We start from the raw sequence: 24,936 nt of genomic DNA on the forward strand, positions 1-24,936 counted from the left end.
CTGATCTGGAGCATTGGCCTCTCCCCATTGTTCCTGGGACCTGTCAGTCTCAGGGTCCTGATTCCCCATCGACCCTTCTCCTTTCAGTACTGGGAGCTAGCCAACCAAAACACCCCCACTGAATGTTAGTAAGGGGGCAACAGTCCCCTTACACAAGCAATAGGGGGCGGGTCCTGTATGTTTTAAATGAAATGCAAATTAAGAATGTGATTGAGTTTGTACCTTCAAATCTGCTTTTTCTAGTGGTAATTACTTGCAGGAAGCAAGTAGTGGATACTTGCAGCGAGGTAGCATGATAGATAGCAATTATAAAGAATAAAGCATTATCATCATTATTAACAAAAACCCCATGGCTTTTTCATGTTTGTGGCCAAAGAAGCTCAGAGGTGAAATCCTGACCCCACTGAAGCCAAAGGCAAAACTCCCATTGACTTCCAGGAGGGCAGGATTTCATCCCAGATGACTGGACACTACGTATTATGACCACATATATGCTATCTTTGGGCTGCTGAAGTTTCTCCCTTAGCTCAATCAGAATAGACCCAATAGCACAGAAGAAACAGCTGGTAACCTGGTATTCAGTCTCACTAATAACTCGTCCCATAATATTATTATTAGGTTTTATATTCAGTTTAATTGTAGACCCTTTCAAAGCACTTAGAATCATAGAATCATAGAATATCAGGGTTGGAAGGGACCCCAGAAGGTCATCTAGGTCCAACCCCCCTGCTCAAAGCAGGACCAAGTCCCAGTTAAATCATCTAAGCCAGGGCTTTGTCAAGCCTGACCTTAAAAACCTCTAAGGAAGGAGATTCTAACCACCTCCCTAGGTAAACGCATTCCAGTGTTATCACCACCCTCTTAGGTGAAAAAGTTTTTCCTAATATCCAATCTAAACCTCCCCCATTGCAACTTGAGACCATTACTCCTCGTTCTGGTCATCTGCTACCATTGAGAACAGTCTAGAGCCATCCTCTTTGAAACCCCCTTTCAGGTAGTTGAAAGCAGCTATCAAATCCCCCCTCATTCTTCTCTTCTGCAGACTAAACAATCCCAGCTCCCTCAGCCTCCTCCTCATAAGTCATGTGCTTCTAGACCCCTAATCATTTTTGTTGCCCTTCGCTGTACTCTTTCCAATTTATCCACATCCTTCTTGTAGTGGTGGGGCCCAAAACTGGACACAGTACTCCAGATGAGGCCTCACCAGTGGTCCGAATAGAGGGGAACGATCACGTCCCTCGATCTGCTCGCTATGGCCCCTACTTATACATCCCAAAATGCCATTGGCCTTCTTGGCAACAAGGGCACACTGCTGACTCATATCCAGCTTCTCGTCCACTGTCACCCCTAGCTCCTTTTCCGCAGAACTGCTGCCGAGCCATTCGGTCCCTAGTCTGTAGCGGTGCATTGGATTCTTCCATCCTAAGTGCAGGACCCTGCACTTATCCTTATTGAACCTCATTAGATTTCTTTTGGCCCAATCTTCCAATTGTCTAGGTCCTTCTGTATCCTATCCCTCCCCTCCAGCGTATCTACCACTCCTCCCAGTTTAGTATCATCCGCAAATTTGCTGAGAGTGCAATCCACACCATCCTTCCAGATCATTTATGAAGATATTGAACAAAACGGGCCCCAGGACCGACCCCTGGGGCACTCCACTTGACACCGGCTGCCAACTAGACATGGAGCCATTGATCACTACCCGTTGAGCCCGACAATCTAGCCAGCTTTCTACCCACCTTATAGTGCATTCATCCAGCCCATACTTCCTTAACTTGCTGACAAGAATGCTGTGGGAGAACGTGTCAAAAGCTTTGCTAAAGTCAAGAAACAATACATCCACTGCTTTCCCTTCATCCACAGAACCAGTAATCTCATCATAAAAGGCGATTAGATTAGTCAGGCATGACCTTCCCTTGGTGAAATCCATGCTGACTGTTCCTGATCACTTTCCTCTCCTCTAAGAGTGCTTCAGGATTGATTCTTGAGGACCTGCTCCATGAGTTTTCCAGGGACTGAGGTGAGGCTGACCGGGCCTGTAGTTCCCAGGATCCTCCTTCTTCCCTTTTTTAAAAGATGGGCACTACATTAGCCTTTTCCAGTCATCCGGGACTTCCCCCCGTTCGCCACGAGTTTTCAAAGATAATGGCCAAGGGCTCTGCAATCACAGCCGCCAATTCCCTCAGCACTCTCGGATGCAATTCGTCCGGCCCCATGGCTTGTGCACGTCCAGCTTTTCTAAATAGAATTCACTTGAATAGATGAGAAAATATTAAGATGTTTCTTCTGTTCTTCAGATAAATATCAACTGGCTTATTAAGGCTGGCAATAAAAAAGAAAATACCAGACCTATACTATTCACCCATTCAGACAATAAAATGCCCAGAGCAATCTCCCTCAGATGCTGTTGACTTGCATATTTATACTACTTAGCATTTATATGGCACTTTATCCATTCATAGCTTGGAACAGTCACTCTCTCACTTATTCCTCACTAGGTAATAAAGAAAGTATTATTATTCTTCCCATTTACAGATGAGGAAACTGAGGGTGGCGATGTAATGGCTTGTCTACACAGGGACATCTTGCATAATTAATCCAAATTAACTAAAAATTTGAATTTCAGAATTAAAGTGGCCATAATTTGTTTTAGTTTAATTTACCCCATGACCACCAATCCACTTACAGAGAAGGCCACTTTAATTCTAGATAAATGTGCTAACACTGGGTTTTAATACATTTTAACTAATCCACTTCAAATTCACACCTTCAGTTATTTTGGATTAATTTTCCTGGATGTCTCCATGTAGACAAGCCCTAAAAAACTTGCCCATGCAGAGATTCACTGGCAGAGTCAGGACTTGCTAACTCCCAACCCTCTGCTCAGTCCTCCCGACCATGCTCCCTGAATCGTCTCCCACAAAAACACACACATATACAAACACACCTGTAATGATCTGTTTACATTTCTGCCTGTTGTTTTGTCGTCTTGGCCTTCCTCCGTGCTGCAGTCCTGATCCCAAATCGCCCTTTCCCTCGCTATTTCTGATTGTCCTCTGCTGTATATTTGCACAGACGCTATTACATAGCATGGATGATTCCTTGTGGCTAAGTGTGCAGGCTTCATTCAAACAGAGTGGATAAATATTTACTATATTGTTTATATTGAAGACAAAAAGGTTGCAATCGAGCATGGAATAAGTGGCAACCTCTGCAGTGATGTATATACCACCCTATCAAAATCAGTGGGGTTAGATGGGGTGTAAATTGTCACAAGGCCTGGCCCATGGTTGAACTATTTCTCTGTGCTCATTTAAAATGTCTCATGAGACTATGTTCAAGCGGTGCAAATGTGTCTGTGCTGAAACAGATATTATGGGGGTTGGTGGCAGTACAAAAACCAACAGTCCAGAGTGGGTTCTTCATGGAGCACCTTTCCCCAACTTACTTCAAAGCACACGGGTGATTGCAATTCTGTGGAAACAGAGCACTTAACTCATTTAGGCTTCTTGAAACTCCCAGCCAAAAAATGCTTTGAGATCTGGGAATGTAAAGAAATCTACATGTGCTGAATATTGGTATTTTAGAAGACATTGGCACCATGAGTGGGCACCCACAGGAGCAGGTCCTCAAATCCCAATGCAAAAACTCCCCAACCTCCAGTTTATTTATAATAAGGTATAAGAGCATTTCATTCAACCTGGAACTGGAGTAGAACCAGAGTTAATGTTATCACTCCATCCTTGCATCAGGCTTCCCCTGTAAGAAGCGGGAGGTGAGACAGGCCAGAACAGTAGCAAAGGGATTATCAGGGCACCGAGTTCTGAGATAGGTCTGGATTATGAATGATTGAAGAAAACAACTCTAAGCACGTGGAAGACAGAGGAGCTGTCACCAAAAGAGGAAAAATATCAGTGGAGTTCAACAGAGAGAGCTCAATGAACAGTGAGGTGAGCCAATACGGAGCGGCCGGTAAGCTTTGATGATGACAAGTAACTCAAAGCAACCACTCCAAGGTAGAGAGAGCAGGATGAAGTAATCAGGGCTAGCCCTTGGATTGAGGAATTTCCTTCAGGGAAAGAGACTCTGGGAAGCAAGGATATCGAAAGGCTTTGAGGAGCTAGAAGGTAAACATACTAAGATAATTGGTGTGGCCCTAAATTAATAAAACAAGTAAATAATCAGAGAGTTGATGGTACTGAGAGATGTAAAAAGATTAGGATTATTCAATTACGGAGCAGATAAAAAGGGACATGATAGAGGTAAAACAAAATAATGAATGGTTTTCAGAGTAGCAGTCCGTGTTAGTCTGTATTCGCAAAAGAAAAGGAGTACTTGTGGCACCTTAGAGACTAACAAATTTATTAGAGCATAAGCTTAGTCTCTAAGGTGCCACAAGTACTCCTTTTCTTTTTTGAAAATAATGAATGAAGGAGAGACATTAACTGGATGTTCAGGTTTATCCTTATTCAGTCTCAACATATAAGAACAAGGAGGCCCCCACCCCCATGAAATTAAAAAGGCAATATGGTTAAACCTGATAAACAAAAAGACAAAATGTGTGGTTAGCCTTTGGAACTCACTGCCACAAGGTGTTATTGAGGCCAAGAGTTTAGTAGAATTCAAACAAGGATTAACATTTCCAATGAATGGGAAAAATATTATCCACTGTTACAATAGGTATGATAAAAATGTATAAGAGAAATCATACTTCAGGACATAAATGCTGACTAACTGGGGTTAAGAAGTAAACTTCTGGCCATAGGCATATTATTGCATAATTGGCTGTTATGGGAATTCTTGTATCTTCCGCTGAAGGATCTTTACTGACCACTCTCTGAGCCGGAAAGCTGGACTAGAGGAACCATTGGTCTGAGGTAGCGTGAACATTCTTATCTGCCTGATGGAGCCAAGTGTAGTTTATGGACCACTGCAGCCCTGAGAGGCAGCCAGAGAAATTCTAGCTTCCAATGAAATTTGAAGTTAAAAAACTAAAGGAATTCAAAATTTGAATCAGGAAGATCTTAACTGGGCCTCAGATCTCACACAAAAGCCCTCCCCCCTTCAACAGCATACGGTGGTGGTGTGGATAGCTAGTCACAGCTAACGTGGGTTGAAACACTGGCAAATATACAGGAAACAGACAAGGAACTGAGTGGCAATAGAGACCTGGAGAACTGCTATGCAACAGAGTGAAAGCAATGGGAGAGAGCAGCACAGAAGGACTAAGATTAAAAATGATCAGATATTGGACAATGATCCATAACTCACATGTTATATGGTTTTGGCCCTAAATGTATAGATGGTCTCTCTTTTTAGACTTCAACCAAACTGTAACATACCAAGCTGAAATGTACCAAGGGTGCAAAAGTATACTGTTACCAAGGGGCCTTCTGAGGCCATAATTCTGTTCTCTGTTACATGAGCCTAAATCTAGATAAATTTAGTTAAACTAAGTGAATTACTCTAGCTTTATACTCAGGAAACTCAGAGCAGAATGTGGCCTGAATCGGTGACAATACATAATCTTTGAAGAAATACATACCCTAGTAGCACTTAGTCACACACTGAGCAGCCACAAAGGATCGGACATGAGCATAAAAGGCACACCATAATCCACAACACTGCTAGAAGTGCTGCATATTGATATAGAGTACCAAGAGGAGCAGTAAAATTCATTCACTTGGATTGCTCCTTTCCTGCTTTACACTAGTCTGAGCAGAAGCAGCGAAGTGTAACTCACAAGATCGGGATCAGCAATTGTAATACAGTCTATTTTCTCTTTCTTGTCCACATACTGAGCAAAACAGCTGGGGCGGGAGGGATGCATTAGAAGGAGGTGTATGTATGAACAATAAACAAACAGGAAGGGACGCAACATAGAATGGGAGAGCAAGGGAAACAACAGAGACACAGAAAGAGTGGCAACTCCAGCTCTGAAGTTTGCTCTAGTGCAACCGAAGAATAAGGGAGAGAACAAAATCCACCAGTGTTTGCAAAATTGCCAGTTGTGAGTGGGCTAATGAGTGTTCCACACTTCTCTGCATCTTGATCTCACAGATTTGGTAGTGCTGCAAGAAAGGAAGATTTGTGTCACTCAGTGATGACGTCTCCAGCTGACCAAGTGGCCTGAAAGGGAATTGTGCCTAGTGTTCCTTAGTTGGGTGGCTGCAATATGAAGCTTTGAGGGTTTGGGGAATGGGAGATAAAGCCAGGAAGAAGAGGGGGAATTTCAGGACCGATGAAGGGAGACACGAGCTGTGGATTGGTGGGGGGCTGTGAAATAATGGCCTTCACTTGAACAGCACAGGGAATACTGCTTTGTTGATGGTGTTAAAACCTCTAAAACCACTAGAAAGCTGTATCTATAGCCAGTGGATCATGTAGCATAATTGCTGAGAGCCATTGGCACTAAGACAGCCTCCAGCAGGTCTTATTCAGCCAGGGAAGGGCCTGGCTTCCCAAAGGAGGTGAGGCAGAAAGGCCACATTGTTGGGTTTACTGATGAATTATTTTTCTTTCAAGAGTTTGAAGGAAGAGGAGCAAGTCCTCTTCACTTCCTTATCTCTGGCACCAGTCCAACATATGTGGCTGGGAATGGATGACATTACACTTCAGAGCATTTTGATGCAAACTCAAATTTGTAAACATTCCCAAAGTAGAAAGGGGATTGAACAGAGTGTGAGATCTATAAAATTATGCAGGGTGTGGGGAAAGTGAATAAGGAATTGTTATTTACCCCTTCACATAACACAAGAACGAGGGGTCACCCAATTAATAGACAGCAGTTTAAAGCAAACATAAGGAAGAGCTTCTTCTCACTATGCACAATTAAAACTATGGAACTCATTGCTGGGGATATTGTGAAGGCCAACACTATTACTGGGTTCAAAAAAGAATTAGATAAGTTCATGAAGGATAGGGTCCATCAGTGGCTCTTAGCCAGATGGTCAGAGATGCAACCCATGCTCTAGGTGTCCCTAAGCCTCTGACTGCCTGATGATGAGACAGGACAACAGGGGATGGATCACTTGATAATTGACCTGTTCTGTTCATTCCCTTTGAAGTCTCTGGCATTGGCCACTGTTGTAAGACAGGATACTGGGCTAGATGGACCATTGGGCTGACCCAGTATGGCCGTTCTTATGTTCTGCTCCTCTTCCCAGCATCAGCACTGATCCTCATCTTAGATTTAGGTCAAAATGGCAAGGCTATGAATAATGGAAAGTAGAAGTCTATGGAGAGACCCGAGGAGAGTGGAGACAACTCAGCACAAAAATTAGATCAAAAAAGTGCAAAAGGAATATTATAGAGAAGCTGGAGCCATAACCCCAAATACCCTCCCGTCATAAAAATAAAGGGAAGGGTAATCACCTTTCTGTATACAGTGCTATAAAATCCTCCTGGCCAGAGGCAAAACCTTTTCACCCTGTAAAGGGTTAAGAAGCTAAAATAACCTCGCTGGCACCAGACCAAAATGACCAATGAGGAGACAAGATACTTTCAAATTACGGGGTGGGGAGGGGGGAACAAAGGCTTTTGCCGGAAACAGATCAGGAATGCAGACTCAGAAACTTCTGTAAAGTTAGTAAGTAATCTAGCTAGAAATGCATGAGATTTCCTTTGTTTAATGGCTGGTAAAATAGCTGTGCAGAATGGAATGTATATTCCTGTTTTTGTGTGTTTTTTGTAACTTAGGTTTTGTCATAGGATTCTCTATGTTTTGAATCTGATTACCCTGTAAGGTATTTACCATCCTGATTTTACAGAGGTGATTCTCTTACCTTTTCTTTATTAAAATTCTTCTTTAAGAACCTGATTGTTTTTTCATTGTTCTTAAGATCCAAGGGTTTGGGTCTGTGTTCACCTGTACAAATTGGTGAGGATTTTTATCAGCCTTCTCCAGGAAAGGGGGTATAGGGCTTGGGGGGGATATTTGGGGGGAAGACGTCTCCAAGTGGCTCTTTCCCTGTTCTTTGTTTAACACACTTGGTGGTGGCAGCATACGGTTCAAGGATAAGGCAAAGTTTGTACCATGGGGAAGTTTTTAACCTAAGCTGGTAAGAAAAAGCTTAGAGGGTCTTTCATGCAGGTTCCCACATCTGTACCCTAGAGTTCAGAGTGGTGAAGGAACCTTGACACCTCCAAATGTGGAAGTGGGGGGGGTAGGTTTTGTTTTGGTGTGTTCTCTTGGGAAGCAGAGAAGCATCAGGCCAGAAAACTCCTTTTCCTCTAAACCATCCTAAAAGTCGCTCATATTACAAATTGTAAGTAAAAGCCAGGCAAGGCATGTTAGATTATCTTTTGTTCTGCTTGTGAATTTTTCCTTTGCTGGAGGGAGGTTTATTCCTGTTTTTTGTAACTTTGAAACTAAGCCTAGAGGAAGTTCTGCTGTGTTTTTGAATCTTTGTTACCTTGTAAAGTTATTTTCCATCCTGATTTACAGAGGTGACTTTTACTTTTTAAAAAATAAAATGCTTCTTTTAAGAACCTGACTGATTTCTCTATTGTCCTAAGACCCAGGGGTTTGGGGTCTGGATCACTTTGTAACAAATTGGTTAGGATATTATTCTCAAGCCTCCCCAGGAAAGGGGGTGTAAGGGCTTGGGGGGATATTTTGGGGAAATAGGAACTCCAAGTGGCCCTTTCCCTGATTCTTTGTTAAAACACTTGGTGGTGGCAGCGTACCGTCCAAAGGGAAAAAAAATTGTGCCTTGGGGAATTTAACCTAAGCTTGTAGAAATAAGCTTAGGGGGGTCTTTCATGCAGGTCCCCACATCTGTACCCTAGAGTTCAGAGTGGGGAGGGAACCCTGACAGGCCCCTATCTTTAAAATAGGCCTAACTAGACCAAAAAGTGACACACTGGCCTAGTGTGTCTTAATCCCCCTCTAGTGCCTGGACTGTCTGAAGAGATTTTAATCTGATAGGATTCTGAGTGGCAGAGTTGGCTATCAGTGTGGAGTACCTTTAGCTCAAGCAGCAGCAGATTGCTAAACCTCTTCATGTACTACAGGCACCAGAGGGGACAAAGACACATTTGGCCAGTTGTTACACAAATACCAGAAGCAGGGAATGGGCGACAGGGGATGGATCATTTGATGATCATCTGTTCTTTTCAGTCCCTCTGAAGCACTTGGCATTGGCCACTGTTGGAAGTCAGGTTACTGGGCTAGATGGTCCTCTGGTCTAAGCCAGTTTGGCCATACTTATGTTCTTATGTTCACCAAACACTTCCCCATGTTTGAGGTGTCCAAAATCTTGATCTGAATTGCCTACTTTTAGCCAATCTCTAGGAAGTACATTTTATAGCCCTGACCATTTTTCACTTGCAAGCTAATTTGGAAAAGGCTCTTTCTGCAGCAGGCTATGGGATTTCCTCTACCGTAGTTGTCATGCCAGACCCATCACACCTTGGCAGCTAGAGAAAACTGCCGTCCTTACCCAGGAAATCCTCCATTAATTTCAGTGGGAGTTTACACTACATACCTGCAGGATTTAGCCCTACATATCTACGCGTGGGAGGAAAGGTATCAGGCATTAGTTCTCATGGGCATTTTCAATGGGATCAGATGCTGCTTGAATAGAGACTGGGAATGGATGAGTCATTACACAAAGTAAAACTATTTCCCCATGGTATTTCTGCCCCCCATCCCACCCCCCACTGTTCCTCTGATATTCTTGTTAACTGCTGGAATTAGCCTACCTTGCTTGTCACCATGAAAGGTTTTCCTCCTTTCCCCGCCCTGCTGCTGGTGATGGCTCATCTTAAGTGATCACTCTCCTTACAGTGTGTATGATAAACCCATTGTTTCATGTTCTCTGTGTGTGTGTATATAAATCTCTCCTCTGTTTTTTCCACCAAATGCATCCGATGAAGTGAGCTGTAGCTCACGAAAGCTTATGCTCTAATAATGTGTTAGTCTCTAAGGTGCCCCAAGTCCTCCTTTTCTTTTTGCGAATACAGACTAACAGGGCTGCTACTCTGAAACCTGCCCAGACACTTGTGACTGGAGTGGGGGAAACGATGGATGGAGGAGATGATACAGGGCGTAGCACTGGCTTCGTAGAGGCAGCGTACAAGCCTGAGCTTCACCGCGTGTCACTTGAGGGATGACACGGCTCCCTCCTGGGCGAGGAGGCTGGCTCAGAGGGGGTGAGTGGAGAAATCGGAGGTCGGAGCGTGATTCAGGGACAAGTAAAACTCCTGGACCCCCCCGGTTCCCTTCTGCTCTCCTCCCAGCCCTCGCCAGGCTTCACCCAGGCGGAGGGGGGGGGGGACAGAGGCAGGAGCACGCCCCCTTGCAGGCTCCCATTAGATGGGAATCAACTGGGATTCCCAGCCCCCACCGCGCGGGTGGCTCAGGCAGGGACTCCCACGCCCCTGGAGATGGGGGGCGGGGGCTAAGCAGGGGGACCCCATGGGAGGGTGCGGGGCCGCCCATGAGGCTGGTCCCCCGTGCCCAGAGCCGGGTAGCCTTCAGCCAGCGCCCCAGCCGCGGCTCCGCGGGGGCGCCCGGCCGCCTCACGCCGGCGGCGGCGGCGGGCGACTCCGCCGGCGGGGCCCGGATCACGTGGCGGGGGCGGGGCCGGGGAGCGCGGAATAATTGAGGCGCTGCGGCGCCCGCCCTCCCCCTCCCCCTCCCCGCCGGCCGGCGCGGTACGTGCCGCCTCCTCCACCCCGGGCGGCGCTGTGCAAGCCCGGCCCCCTCCCCGCCTCTCCCCTGGATCCGCCCCCTCCCCCCCCCGCTGGTTGCGAGGGCAGCAGGAGCTCGGAGCTGCAAACCCGCCCTCCCCCACCCCAGCTGAGCTCATCCTCGGGATCCTTGAGCTGCGGGTGCTGCAACCCCCCACCCCCCAGCTCCCGCATCCTCCTCCGGAGACAGCCCGGAGCTGCCAGCCCGCCCCGCGCCAGCTGGGCTGAGTCGAGCTCCTGCGTCCTCCTCCAGCGGGTGAGTGCTGCTGAGCCCCCTGGGCGCCGTAGGGCTCCTGGCCTGCTCTCCTCGGGGTCCCACCTCGCCTCCCCTCGGCCCGGCTGCCCGTCAGCATTGCCTGGGATTAGGATTATGCTGGCAGGGAGAGGTGGGGGGAACAGGGGATGGAAGGAGCCGGACTGACCTGCCCGTTCTCCTGGGTGGAGGGGGAAGTACAGGGGATGGGGCATCGCTCCTGATGCTTTGGTGCTTAGGGGGGTAGGGGTTGTCCCTTTCACCCTCCATAAGAGGCTCAGAGGTTGCCCACGTCCCTGGAGGGGAGGGGGCGCCCATTAGTGCTGCGGTGTTTGAGGGTCCCCTCTCTTTATGCTGGTTCCTCCCCGCCCATGGGAAGTTGAGGGACAGCCTGATCCCAGGAGGAGGAGCCATTCACAAATGGAGTTTGTGTGTGGGGGGGGGATTGTTTTTGTGTGTGTGTGTGTGTCTAGGTGTGTATGTGGGGGTAGGGGGTGACGTCTGGGCTCTTTCCCCCTCCTCTTCTGCCCCCACCTGGGTGCTCATTGGCCTGGGAGGGAACAGGGTCAGAGTGTTTGGAAGTGAGGGTACCCCCCTCACCTCTCCCGACCCTGGTAAGCGCTGCTCTAGCTACTGCCACGTACTAAAGGGATGCCGAGGCCTTGCACCCCTGGCTCAGAGCAGCATCACTGTTGAATAAGAAGCAGACAGCCAGGGCTTTGGATATAGGCTTCCCTACTGCTGGGAAATGAGAATCCAGCGCAAGCTGAGAAGTAATTCACCTGGGATATTGTTTTCCTGGCCTCCCATTCACCTGCGTAGCTTTTGCTAGCCTTGGCCAGCACTAAAGAAGGGAAGGTACTGCCTTGGTACCTACTCCTGTTACAAGCTAGGAGGAAACAAAAATGAGGAAAACCAAACTGACTTCTTAATAACCTAGCCAGACTGATTAAAGAGGAGAAATGTGTATTTTTAAAAGTGCTAGTAGCCTGTACTGTAAAGGGGAGTAAAGGACATGATGGGTTTAAGGCTGATGAGCTCAGGATTAATAGGAAACAGAGAGTGAGAGAGCCCAAAGTGAAAGGATAAACACAGACTGATCTGAATTAAATAATATGTACCCAGGAAAAGCTTTCTTCTTACAAGTTCTGAGAGAGAGAGAGCACACTCACAGGGGACTAGTGGGACCAAAGGGAGTGGGGGATATAAAATATGCAAATCAGGTGAGGGGAAGAGAAAATGTAAGGAAGGAAATGAAGTGAGTGAGTAGCTGGTTGCAGATTTCTGGCAGGATCAATGTGATCTCCTTTGCCATCAGACAGGTTTCTACTGGAGAAAGGAACTGGACGTCATCATCACATTAGGTGTTGTTGACGAAACACAGAACCTTAGCCAAAGGAGCTAATTTTTCTTGTTGTGAAAGTGATTCATCCATTTCTTTAAGAGACGGTTTTTGTTGATGGATTTGACTCAATTCACATCCTAGCTATGAGTTCTCTCTCTGTCTGTTTACGGGTATGTAAAATGGGAATATAATATTTATTTACCTACATTGGAGCAGTGTTATGAAGATTTGTTGATGTCTGCACAGCATTTTGAAGGGGGAAAAGGGCTATCAAAGGGCTAAGTATTATTAACAAACCCCCATGACTGAAAAAAACACAGGAGTTCTATATAGTAATACAGGAGGCAGCATGGGTGCTGTTCAAGGTGCTGAAATCTCCATTCTTGGATCAGCAAAAGGATCAACTAGATAGTGACAATGCAAGTATTAAAAAACACCTTGCATTAAACAACATTATGACTGAAGCTGGAAAAAAAATCAAGGCATTGAACATTATGACTATCACATACTACCCTTCACCTATGGTTGCAAAACCTATTGACATCACTCAGAGAAGGACGATCTGGCTGACAGGTTTCAAAAAGTAGATGTAAATTTGGAATCACTGAATGTTGGTGTTTCTAGTGGGATTCCACAGGGATCAATACTAGACCCAACACTACTCAACATTTCATCAATAATGTGGAAAACAATATAAAAATCACAACTTATAAAGTCTGTAGATGACACACAGATTGTTGGAGCAGTAAATAATGATGAGACTGATTCAGGAACAGTGTATCCACTTCTGGTGTCCACATTTTCAAAAGGATGTTGAAAAATAGGAGAGGGTGCAGAAAAGAATTAAAAAAAATGATTTGAGGGCTGGAGAAAATGCCTTGCAGTGAGAAAGAGACTTAAAGAGCTCAATCTGTTCAGTTTATCAAAAAGAAGACGGAGAGGTGACTTGGTTACAATGTATAAATATCTTCACTGAGAGAAAATACCATAGAAAATAATCTAGCAGAGAATGGCAGAACAAGAACCAATGGCTGGAAGCCGCAGCCAGACAGTCAAAGTAGAAATAAGGCACAAATTTTTATCAGTGAGGGTGATTAACCAGTGGAACAAACTACAAAGGAAAGAGGTCGATTATCCATCTTCGATGTCTTCATATCATGATGTCTTTCTGGGAGTTATGCTTTAGTCAAACACAAGTTATTGGGGTCAATACACAGGTAAGGGGGTGAAATGTAAAGGCCTATGATATACGGGAAGCCAGATGATCTAATGGTCCTTTCTGGCCTTAAATTTGATGAATCAGGCCCCAGGGTAAAAATCCCCACTGCGTGCACACACACCATTCCTAGTGGGAGCTTCAGCACATACTCTGAGGGGAGAATGAATGAGAAGCCACCTCAACTTTGAATACCTTACTTTTCTCCTCAGACTGCCTCAAAACTTTAACTTTGCCTAAAAGGAACTTTTCTTTGTATGCATCAAAGACAAAAAAAACTTGCATTCCTCTTGGGCGAACACACGTTTTAAACTGATCTAAATAACTTTAGGCTCATCTGACCAATGTGCAAATTCATCCCTTGTGCAGCTTCATTGACTTCAGTGCAGCAGGGAAGAATTTGTTAAAAAAGGTATATACACAAGCTTATGTTCCTTTTTTTAAAAGCAGAGTTTATTTTGGACACCGTAGATCATAGTGGCTCATATTCTAGTGTGTAAATCCTGCTCACATTTCAGACTACTGACCCAAGAAACTTCTTCCTTCTTTGGATACAAAACAGTGCATTTTCTTAATCCAGAGGTTGCACATGCCAGATAAGGGCATGATCTGCTCCCTTTGAGGACAATGGGAGTTTGGCAGTGATTTCAGTGAGAGCAGGACCAGGCCACAATGGCCAAATTCATTGCTCCTTGTAAACTGGTGCAGCTCCTCTGAAGTTAGTGGGTTGGCAAAGGGTCACATAGCGTTGAATATAGCCCTAAGGCTCCAGGCTAAAAATCCTTATGACATTTTAATGAAAATAGTTGATAAATGAACTAACTCAGACCCTCCCAGCCCCAACCCTGAAATACCTGAACACATCTGTCCATTGTAAAACTAAAACTACCTGGAAATTTTCTGTTTAAATTATTAAATATTTTCTTTAGTAATAGGAATCCTAACAAGAATCAAGCATTTCTCATTTGTGCAAGGTGGTATGATTCCTCCAGCTAAAAGAGTAATTTTTGTGTTTTTTCAAACTTGGTTAAAGAAATTAACTCCCACAATGGATCCATCACTATAAAGTTTAAGGCTCTGTGTAGGCCTGAACCTACAATCCTTTTGTGAGTAAAGCTCTCTTTGTGGGAGCTAAGGATATGCAAATGTGTAAAATCAAAAATTATGGCAATTTTCTGGCTAATTTCTGAAAATAAGATTTATAATGGAAAGCCTCATAGAATCCAAATGGTAGTAGACCAGATATTCATCTTAATTATCACAATGTAAACTCGGAGCAACTCCCATGAAATAATTGGAGCTACTCCTGGTATAAATGAGAGCAGATTCTGACCTAGTGGCACAAATAGAAGAGATTCATAAAATATTATTCACTCAAGTTGCGAGATACTGCAGAGTTATGAATGTTAATTGAGAACAATGTTGCTAGTATTCAGTAAATGTTTTCATGACGTGTGGTTCCTGCATCTCACTATTAACCTCAACTCTGGGCAATATGGTTATTGAGCGAGATCTCAACACAGGCTGTGGGCCCTACTAATGCTGACACTTCTTCTCTATTCTGTATTGGCTAGGCTGGAATGTTGTTACTAGACCATTGTTTTTCCCTGCAATAAAACCATCAAAGTGAAGCCCAGGCATTTATAGAAAATAAAAACTGTGAGATGGAGCCATGTAGGAGACCTACATTCAGCCACGTGATTCTATTGTTTTATTGTCATTCTGCATTACTTTTATATCAATAATTTACTGAAAGACATAATACCATAAATTAACTCTACCTGGCAGGTGAACAAAAGAACAGCTTTTACAGCACTATTTTTCAAACACTGCATTCTAATTCATGAGCCTTTCTAAAATTACAGGGCCAGGTAGTTTGTTCCTAGCAGGGAAGTAGCTTATTGCTGAAAAAAATAGTTATTGCTATTATGTTACAGGCATGTAGGGGGGATTTAGTTGCTGAATCTTTTAGGCAAGTGTTTTTCAAAATGAGTAACTGACCCACAAATAAGCTCAGTAGAGCAGAGTAGGTATATGGAGCTCCAAGACTGTGAATGTTTAAGGAGACATCACTGATATTCAAATGCAAAATTAGCTCTGTGGCATTCTGAATTTGAATAAAACATTAAATTGAAAGCAAGGCTAAATCCTCCTGTCCTTAATGGAGACAAAACTTCCACTAGATTCAAAAGGACTATTGCCAGAGTAAAGATTGCAAAATGATCCCTATGTCTATTACATTTGCTCAGGAAGTGAATAATGGGATATATAAAGCTTCTTATTTCTAGGTAACCAGTTTGAATACAGCCTGTGCTGGCAGTAACTGCAATGTGTTGCCATGTTTAGTGGCCAATATGAAATAAATTGGCAGTCCCAGTCCTGTTCCCAGGGCCATATCACCACCTCTTAGGCACTAATCAGCAGTCTTGCTGGCTAGGGTTTGGATCATGGTTCAGCACAGCTCTTTAGACTATGCTTAGCTTTAAGCATGTGCTTCAGACCATTCCTATTTAGGGAATCATTTAAGCATGTGCTTAAGTTCCACAGACTTCAATTCCACTTTTGCATATGTTTAAATTTAAGTACATGCTTAAGTGCTTTGTTGAACTGGGCCATAATAGTATGGAGAACAGCCAGCCATCTCATGTCTAGAGGAGGTCCCTCCAAATCAGAGCTGGAGCTCACTAGTCTGGCAGGAAAGCAAGCCTGCACTGCTGCTGTCTGTCCTCAACCTCTTTACATGGATAAAGTGGGCTTTAGTGTCACGCTGTCCACACTATTTAAACAGAGCAGTGAGGCTCTGTAATGGAAGCTGTGAGCAGATCGACTCTGTGTGTATCTGAATCCCAGAGTAGCTAGTTCAGAGAGCGACACTGGCCATGGAATTTGCAGAGCCAGTGACCCTAACACCCAGCACAAGCGCTGCAGAGAGGTTGCAGCTATGACTCCAACCCACTGGCTGTAGCAGCTGTTGTGTGAAGGTTGAGACTATGCGACAGTGCCAGGTTGGGGGGGAGGGGATTTTACCTCCACCACCCCCAAACTCACATACAAGGAGCTCAGCTGTTCTTGCTTTATGCAAGTGAAGTGAATTCCACCCTTCAGGAATGGCACAAAATCCCTAACAGGGCAACAGTTTCCTGGAAACTGAGCAAAGCTTTCAAAAAGCAGCCTCCGTTTGTGCAAAAGAATAACACAAGCAAAGAAAAACCCCAAACAATATTTGCACAGTCCAAAAAGAGAAGCAATAAAGTCTCCTAGTAAGCCAGAGCCAAGTACACAAGTTCCCACAAGGACTGCTTCTTAGGGCTTGTCTACAAGGGGAAGTTATTCCAAAATAAGGTAGGGTGTGAATTTAAAGCACAATTCTGGAATAGCTCCCCATGTGGACACATCTACTGTTATTCTGTAATGACTGTGATAGCTATTATGGGCAACTTCCCCATGTGAACAAGCCCTTATATTTGAACTTCTGCCTCGGGTCCAGAGTCAGCTCATTACTATGTGATGGGATTGAGATATCGGAGATAATTCAGCTGTTATACGATACTATGAACTTCAGCTCCCTCAAAACTTCACTGAGATGCCAATACCATTAAAATTGCATGGAGAGCTATGACTGATTAAAACTACCTGCTGCACACAAGGCTGAAAATGGTTCCAATAGGTGCAAATAAGCAATGTACACTTCCTATAAGAAGATCTGCCTGCCTCCAGAAGAAAACGCATACACCTACAGTTCTGCTGTCTTGCCATGACTAGTGTTATGACATCCTTTTGCGGTGGCCGTTCATATACTCATGTCCATTGCTGCCAGCCCAGTGCCAATCTCAGATGAAAAACGGCGTATCAGGGCCAACAGCCATGACCTTGCAGAATGTCAGAAATAGAGCCAGGGATAGAGACAGACTTGCTCTTTCTTGTATGAAATGCATAACCATCAGCAATATAGCATGTATTATATGATTGCATTGAAGAAATGAATAGGCTATACATGAAAGTGCATTTTCATATTATGTTTTCAGGAATTTCCTTTTTTCAGCCATCTCTTGCATTAATTAGTTGATTAGCAAAAGCATGGAAATAGGGCAGCAAGGCATAATCAATTAGTGGTACATCCAATGATAGAACATGCTAACCAATAAATCATCCCTGCACAAAAAAAGACTAATGCATTTGAAAACTGAAAGAACAGAACCACTTTTGAAAGGCTAATGTGTTCACAGTTTGAGAAGATTCAGAAGATCATTTACTGAGCGGGGGAGACTTAACAGAGACGGTGAAAAGCTACTGGAAAGTTGGAGCCTTTGTCAACAAGGAAGAAAACAAAATACTTAATCTCTAGAAAAGTGTCTAATTTTTTAAACAAAAATTTTCAGATATAGCATGTGGCTTAAACAGGAGATGGTAAGTTTTCAAAATAACTGGTTTCTTTAAATTTTTAGATGATTGACTCTTTCTGTTGAATAGTCATATTTCAACAGCCTGCCAACACTACTATGTCTTCAACTCTTGGAGCACAAATTGCTTTCTCCAAAGATCACACGTACTGTAAGCCATAATCTCACGATAATGAATTTTGGGTTATACAGGCTGGTACTGGTTTTGAACTGGTGACCTAGAGATGAAAGGTCTACAAGAAGTAGCTCCACTCCATTCCCTTTTGCAAATGACAATTTCTTAGTGTGTTCTGAAACAGACATGACCATCTTTGTTAAACAGCAACAACTTCAGCTGTTCTAGCATCTTCAGCCTCATCCCACAAACTTTTATTCCTGCCTGAGGTCCGTACTCTCACAAGAAGTCCCATGGAAGCTAATGCAACTACATATGGGAGTAAGGACTATTTGCTGAAGTTAGAGTTTACACACCAATGATAAAGAGTCAGAGGGAAGCAAAAGGCTCACTCAAGCCACTGACAGTTTGAGTGTGGCAGACAGGGCTTCTCAAGCACAAAAGTTGCCCTAGGTAAACGCCGCTAAGATAAAGGAAAATGGCATTTTCCCCTTTCACTAATTGCAGATAACTCCTGAATACAAGGAGCAGGTTTGCATGTGCTTTTTCCACGTATCACCATTGTGGGGTTATTCAGGATGGAATAATCCACAACAGGTCAACCTTTTCTTTGAATAATTCTGCCCATCTCCAGCATTCTTGATCTTCTAGAGCTTGCATTCCCCAGAAGGCCATAGATACACAATATTGCCAACTCCAGTTGTTCAAAAATTGAGAGTCAGGACCCCCCAAATCATGATTGGCTTTAAAATAAAGGAGCTTTTTAAAGATAATATATATGGGGTTCTTCTTATTTGCCTTCTGGGTTGAGCCTTTTGGATGCAGGTGTATCACATTTTCAAGCTTCTCCTCACAACCACAAGAAACACTCACTTTTTAAAAAACAGAAAGCTGAGATTTTTCACATAATCACATGACTCCAGGAGCTGGGGCTTTAAGAAATAGATCAAATATTTCAAGGCTCCAATCACAGGAGTTGGCAATACTGGGTATTTTGTATTGTATCAGGCCATAACTGTGGACTTTAATTTCAATAAAGCTACTCAAAGAGTGAGGTCAGCATGAGAAAGGGGTGGGAGAAGGAGGAAAACTGGTCATATTGACCAGATTCTAAGAGGTGCTGTGCACTTGCAAATCTCATTCATTTCAATGGGAATTGTAGGTATTTGGTCCCTCTTGATATCAGGCCTGTGTTTTAAATGCTGATCGTTACTTTTCTTGTTTGGAAGGTGGAATGTCAAAGTGTCATGCCAGTTCTTTCCCGAACAAGATAAACTGTGTTGTTGCCACTGAAATTCATGACATCCAGGAAAGAACTAAGCTGTCATTATGATGTATCAGCCAGCAATGCCAATACAGACTTTGTAAAAGTAAAAATCCATCCTGTTTAATTAGAATGCTTCACACATTAATAAATAAACTTTTGTGAATTATGTCAAATGAAACAGCTCTCATGATTAGCATCAAGTAAACTTTAATTCTTCTCATTTGAAGATGAGGAGAAAAAATGGATCTGCAAAGAAAAGAGCAGCAAAGTAATTATAAAGCCTTCATGCTGCATGTAAAAGGAAATGCAATTATGTTAAAAAATGAACACTTATGTCTAAGTAATTATTTCTTACTATTTAAAATTATTGGATCCGTGCTACCAAATGGCAGCCTGACCACCATGGTATAGTGAGATGTGTTATATAAAATTGGCTCTCACCAAGACAATAATTACTAAAAGTAAAACCTGACAATAGCAAAAGGCCCACAGTTCCAAACACACAAATCTCTAGCTACTCATCTCTAAGTAACACTAATAGCAATTATGCCACTAAAATCACACACACATTTAATTGAAAACAGACTGCTTACTATGAAGATACTTCAAATGAGAAAATATTACACATTGATTTTTTTCAGATGTCTCTGCATTACTGGATACAGAATCTCTACTACCCCAAATACAGCAGGCGGGTCCAAAGTGTAAACCTATCATTTGAATCTAATGCCTCCGAATTTGGGTGACCCACATGTGATAACTTAAAGAGATGGGATTTTCAGAGTTTAGCCGTTAGAGCCAGATTTTTAAAGGAAATCAATGAGAATTAGGTGTCTAAATACCTTTAAAAAATCTTGCCCTTAACACCTTCTGGAAATCTCACATTTAAGGATCTCACATTGGGCACCAAACTTGAGGTACTCAGAATCACTCGTTCTTTTGAAAATCTTGACCAGTTTGTTTAAATGTCATTCTCTTTATAACCCCTAACCACAGAGAAGTATAGGGCTGCAGTATTTGACAGTTGTAAATTAGAATAGTGTTTACATGTGGAATACAAATTAACTCAAGTGCAGCAAATGAAAATTGGAAAGTATAAAAAGTTATAATTATTTCCTAAATAGAATGTAGTATAAGTGGTAAAGCCTTATTGTCTTTGATACAGTATTCAGAGGTGCTTCAAACTCCTCTGCAAACACTAGCTAATTAATCTTAACTGCACCCTTGCAAGATGACAATTGTCTCCATTGTACAGATGGCAAAACTGAGGCTGAAAAGTTAAGTGACTTGCCTATGATCAAAGAGGGAGTCTGTATCAGAAGTAGCACTGAGAAGTTTCTCATTCCCAATCCTAAACTTAAACCACTATTCTAGTGCTATTTATGTACGTTCATTAGAAGTACTATTATTCTTTTAAGGCTTTTATTTTGCAATCTTGGATAGCAATGACATATTAGACCTTCTTAACAAATGTGTAAATTGACTATCGATATCTGCCATTCTGATTCCTTTTTTTGTCACTAAATATTCTGTTGCAAATTCAAATGGAATGTTTTAAGCATAGTGCATTTCTTAGAACATATTCAGTCTTAAGACAATCTTTTAAGTCTATCTTAATTACACTATATGTGATTCTTTACTGCTCTACACTTTGTTTAATCATTTATACCTGTGCAAAGTGGGTGTGAACCCTGGTGTAAAGTGCAATCAAATCAGAATTTTAAACAAGCTTTCCACAGGTGTAAATGACTATACAATGTGCAGGGTAATAGAGAATCTGGTGCCTAGAGTTATATGGGATGTGTTTTACTGGGAGGTAAAGACACTGTCTGAGTGATCATCACAGAAATGCCTCTAAATAAATGTCAATTTATATTATTGGGCAGGTGTTGTAAGAGTTATTAGTTACTGATACTTCAGAACCCATCAAGCATGTTAGGATAGAATAAAGTAGCAAATTGTCAAGGAGCCAATGGCACATTCTCCAGCTCATATATATTAACCACAGCTGACGCTTAAGAGAAAGCAGCTCAAAGAATTGGGCTTGCAGACATAGTTGTCTGTGCAGATACCACTTTATACTAATATTCATGCCTATGATGTTCTACTCAGGACATCCAGAACTGTGAGCCACTGTGCTGCTACTCTGCCTCAATAGGAGAGATTGGCTGGAGATTTGACGGTCAGTCAGCTCCCTGCCACCCCAGTCTGACTACCTCACCCACAAACTCCTTGAGATTCTGCCAGTCTTTACCTTGCCTTCAAGGCAACAGTGAGTGAACCCTAGTTCCTGAGTTCCCCAGAGACATCTCTCTGTAGTGTCCCTCTCACTGGACCATCACAGAAATTGTTTCATTTGCTGCGTCCAAAGAGACAATGTACATGTTAGATTAGCTGCAGATTCACACTTCACTTCAACAAAGCAGCACTCAAACCATTAATTAATAAACTTATTCTTAGTTTTATTATAAAGAACAGAGATTTAAGTGATACTAAGCAAGAGCGGAAAAAAAGACAGGTATGGTTACAAACAAATACAAATTAAAACATCCTTTCTGGTGTCTAAAGATTAACAGATTACAGTCCTGGCCTCAAGCAATTTCTCACCTATAATCAGTTCCCAGAGACTTCAGCCCACATAGTTGAATGATCCAACTTTCACCGACTCCAAGAGCTCTGGCATCTTCTGTCAGAATTTCACAATGCCTACACTCTTTCTCACATGGTATTTTTGTTACAGTAATAATGCAGACTATTGTAAGGGACCAGTGTAGTCTGCACAAATTGCTTGTGATGTGGGCAGCGTATAATTGCATGGAAGCTTAAACCAGCAATCGATGTAGGTACCTAATGGCTTTCACCACCAAGCACTTTATGGAGAATGCCAGTTTTAATCTCAGACATTGTAATCAGTTGATCAAATTCCTCATCCTAGTGCTCATTTTAGTACTGAGGTGTCAAACTGCTTTTTTTTTAATCTGTCTTAATTAGTTAACCTAGCTTCCTTCAAACAGAATAAAAAATGATTAACCCAAGCAACTCACTGGTGGGGCATGGAGGGAAAAGTAAGTGACAGAGACAGAGCGAGAAGAATCTGCTAAAGTTAGCAATTCATGCATGTTATTTTGATTACTAATGGAATACAGTACAGGTTCTGGTTCTATTTCTGGTTCTGTTGCTGACTTGCCTTGTGACTCTGGTCATGTTACTGAACCCTTCAGTGCCTCAGTTTCACTATCTATAAATGGGGATAATACTCATCCATCTTACAGCAGCATTAACATTGGTAAATCACATAAAGGTACTGAAATGAAAGGTGCAATAGAAGCACAAAGTGTTGTTAAATCCCCCAAAATTTCATTTTACTATTAAAAAAAAAAAAGGTTTAGTTGATGGAGAAGAAAACTTGACTAAGCTTAAAATAAATCACTAGCTCGATTTCAACCAAAATTTGTATTTTAAAACAAACTCCTCCACTCAGGCTGAGAGTTTATATGTCAAAATTCAGCCCCACATCTATGTTAAGCACTCAGGGCCAGATCCTGAAACAGGAACTGTATGGTTGGAGCCCCACACCTGCATGGAGCCCCATTGATTTCAAGGATGTGTCCTTGGGTGATAAATCCCTTAATTCACTGGTTTTCAACTTTTTTTCATTTGTGGACCCCTAAAATATTTCAAATCAACGTGTGGGCCCCTTTGGAAATCTTCAACATAGTCTGCAGACCCCCAGAGGACCTTGGACCACAGGTTGAAAACCACTGCCTTAATTTAACAGAGAGGTTTATAATGGAAACAATGACACAACTTTTATAGTGGTATCACAGCAAGGCACTGACATAGTAAAAAACAAACATATTAAACCCCAAATCAGATTACATTTAAAAGGTACATAAGAAAGGGAAATACTAACTTGACGAGCATCTTCACCAGGAGCATTCCACCTTATCTACAGTGGCTCATAACTGCTGTCTGACTCACTTAATTCTATTGTAGGCAAACTGAATTGCATTACTGACGTCATTACTTTCTCTGCTTTAGGAGATGTATTAAAATCAATAGCTCCTATTCATTCAAACCAGCCTGCATCACAATCACCAGGCTAATAATTAATAAATAGAGGAGAGAAGCCAAGCTGGTGCGTGGCTTCATCTCTGTTTCTCTTGTCTTTCATCTCAGGTCCTAGCTGTGCTAACTCAGCAAGCAGTGCGTAGTCCATTCATAGTCTGATTTAACATGTCAAGCTCGCATTCCTTGTGAAGTCAATGGTCCAAAAAAAAAATACCCCACCAGATAAGGCTATAAGGCACATCCATGAGAGCAAATCATTCTTCTCAAGGGAAAAATAGAGCCCTTAATAATATTTATATTATAGTAGCACCCAAAATGTGTTAGGCACCTAGACAAGCAGACAGGCACTACAGTGCTAAAGGAAAGGTCTTGTCCCAAAGAGCTTACAATCTAAAGAGACAAAGGGTGGTGTAGTGTTGCAACATACAAGCAAAGTGATCAGGGTAATATACCTCTCAGCGGTTCCATTTTTGCAATCCAGTCAGGTGCTAAGGGGCTGTCCATAAATTACATAATGCATTAGGGGTGGGGGATTCCTCCATTTCTTACATTTGACAAGGGGGTGGGTCTTGAAAATCACCCAAAAATGTGTTCTGTAATTTATGGGTAGTCCCTAGCAAGTGTCAACTCCCCGCTAAGCGCAGGAGAAGGTTTGAGGTGAACTTTGTTATTTTAGTGTTAATAAAACTAGGATCCAGGAAAAGGGCAAGGTTGAATTCAACAGATTGTGTAGGCTGTGTCTGAGAACAGGTTGGAAAAAGCATCTGCCTACCTCCTGTAGTCCTAAAGCAGGCAAAACCCCCTTTGGCAGGAGGGAGAGTTTTTCCTGTGTCGGGCACACCCAGAGTCCATGATTATCGACTCCAGCTAATACCATTTCCTGTGTTCTGATGCACCTCATGGCAGGGCTAGTGCTTTCGTAGCAACGGGGGACCATTGTGTCTTAATGCTGGACCATCTGTTTCATCCAAATGCGGTCAGCTGCTGCTAGCACCAGAGATCAAAATAGCCCTAAGATACGGACATGGTCTTTTGTGCAAATTCTTCAGAGCTGCCTTTCTGAGTTTTTAGATTAGTTTTGCAAACCCCTACACATGACAAAATGGCATTTGTTTAAAACATACCATGGTGCAGACCACATCTCTCTCTGATGCTAGGTAATCTGAAGACTACAGGTAATATTTGTGGCATAGCTGTCCCTCTTTAAAAAGCACTCAGTGTTTGTGGTGGTGATCTTGCTACAATATAGTGTAATTGGGATTTTTATAATTACTTTTGTAATAACACGATTGATTGTGGAAACCCAGGGGAAATCTAACCCATTTTATCTTAGAGAGCCCCTGGTTGGCTCCCTGCTAGGATTAGGGAGGAAATAGCAGTGAGAGTTGTCATGTTTAGTTTATCATCAGTGGGTTTCTTTTTGGTGCTCTGTTTTTGCATCTCTGATACTTTTCACTTAAAAAACAACAAAAAAATGTCCTCTTAAAGCCCCTCTACTTCAGCGCCTGTTGTGACAGGAACTAACAACCTTGTCTGCGCTATTTTTCCCCCCTTAAAATCTCCCATTTTTGCAG

At 42.8% G+C, this 24,936-nt stretch overlaps 1 protein-coding gene across 3 annotated transcripts in view; it reads left to right on the top strand.

The window, feature by feature from the left end:
* The first annotated feature begins 10,584 nt into the window (after positions 1 to 10,584).
* SLC7A14 (solute carrier family 7 member 14) overlaps positions 10,585 to 24,936 on the top strand; it is a 64,479-nt gene continuing 50,127 nt past the window's right edge. For 2 of the 3 annotated variants that reach the window (XM_038416816.2, XM_038416818.2), the window contains exon 1: positions 10,738 to 10,951. The gene's annotated coding sequence lies outside the window, so the exon portion shown is untranslated. Of the gene's footprint in view, positions 10,952 to 24,936 lie in introns of all 3 variants that reach the window. The other variant, XM_038416819.2, reaches the window with a different exon arrangement.

The sequence above is a fragment of the Dermochelys coriacea genome, chromosome 9, assembly GCF_009764565.3.
Source record: "Dermochelys coriacea isolate rDerCor1 chromosome 9, rDerCor1.pri.v4, whole genome shotgun sequence".
In the NCBI taxonomy this organism is placed as follows: domain Eukaryota; kingdom Metazoa; phylum Chordata; order Testudines; family Dermochelyidae; genus Dermochelys; species Dermochelys coriacea.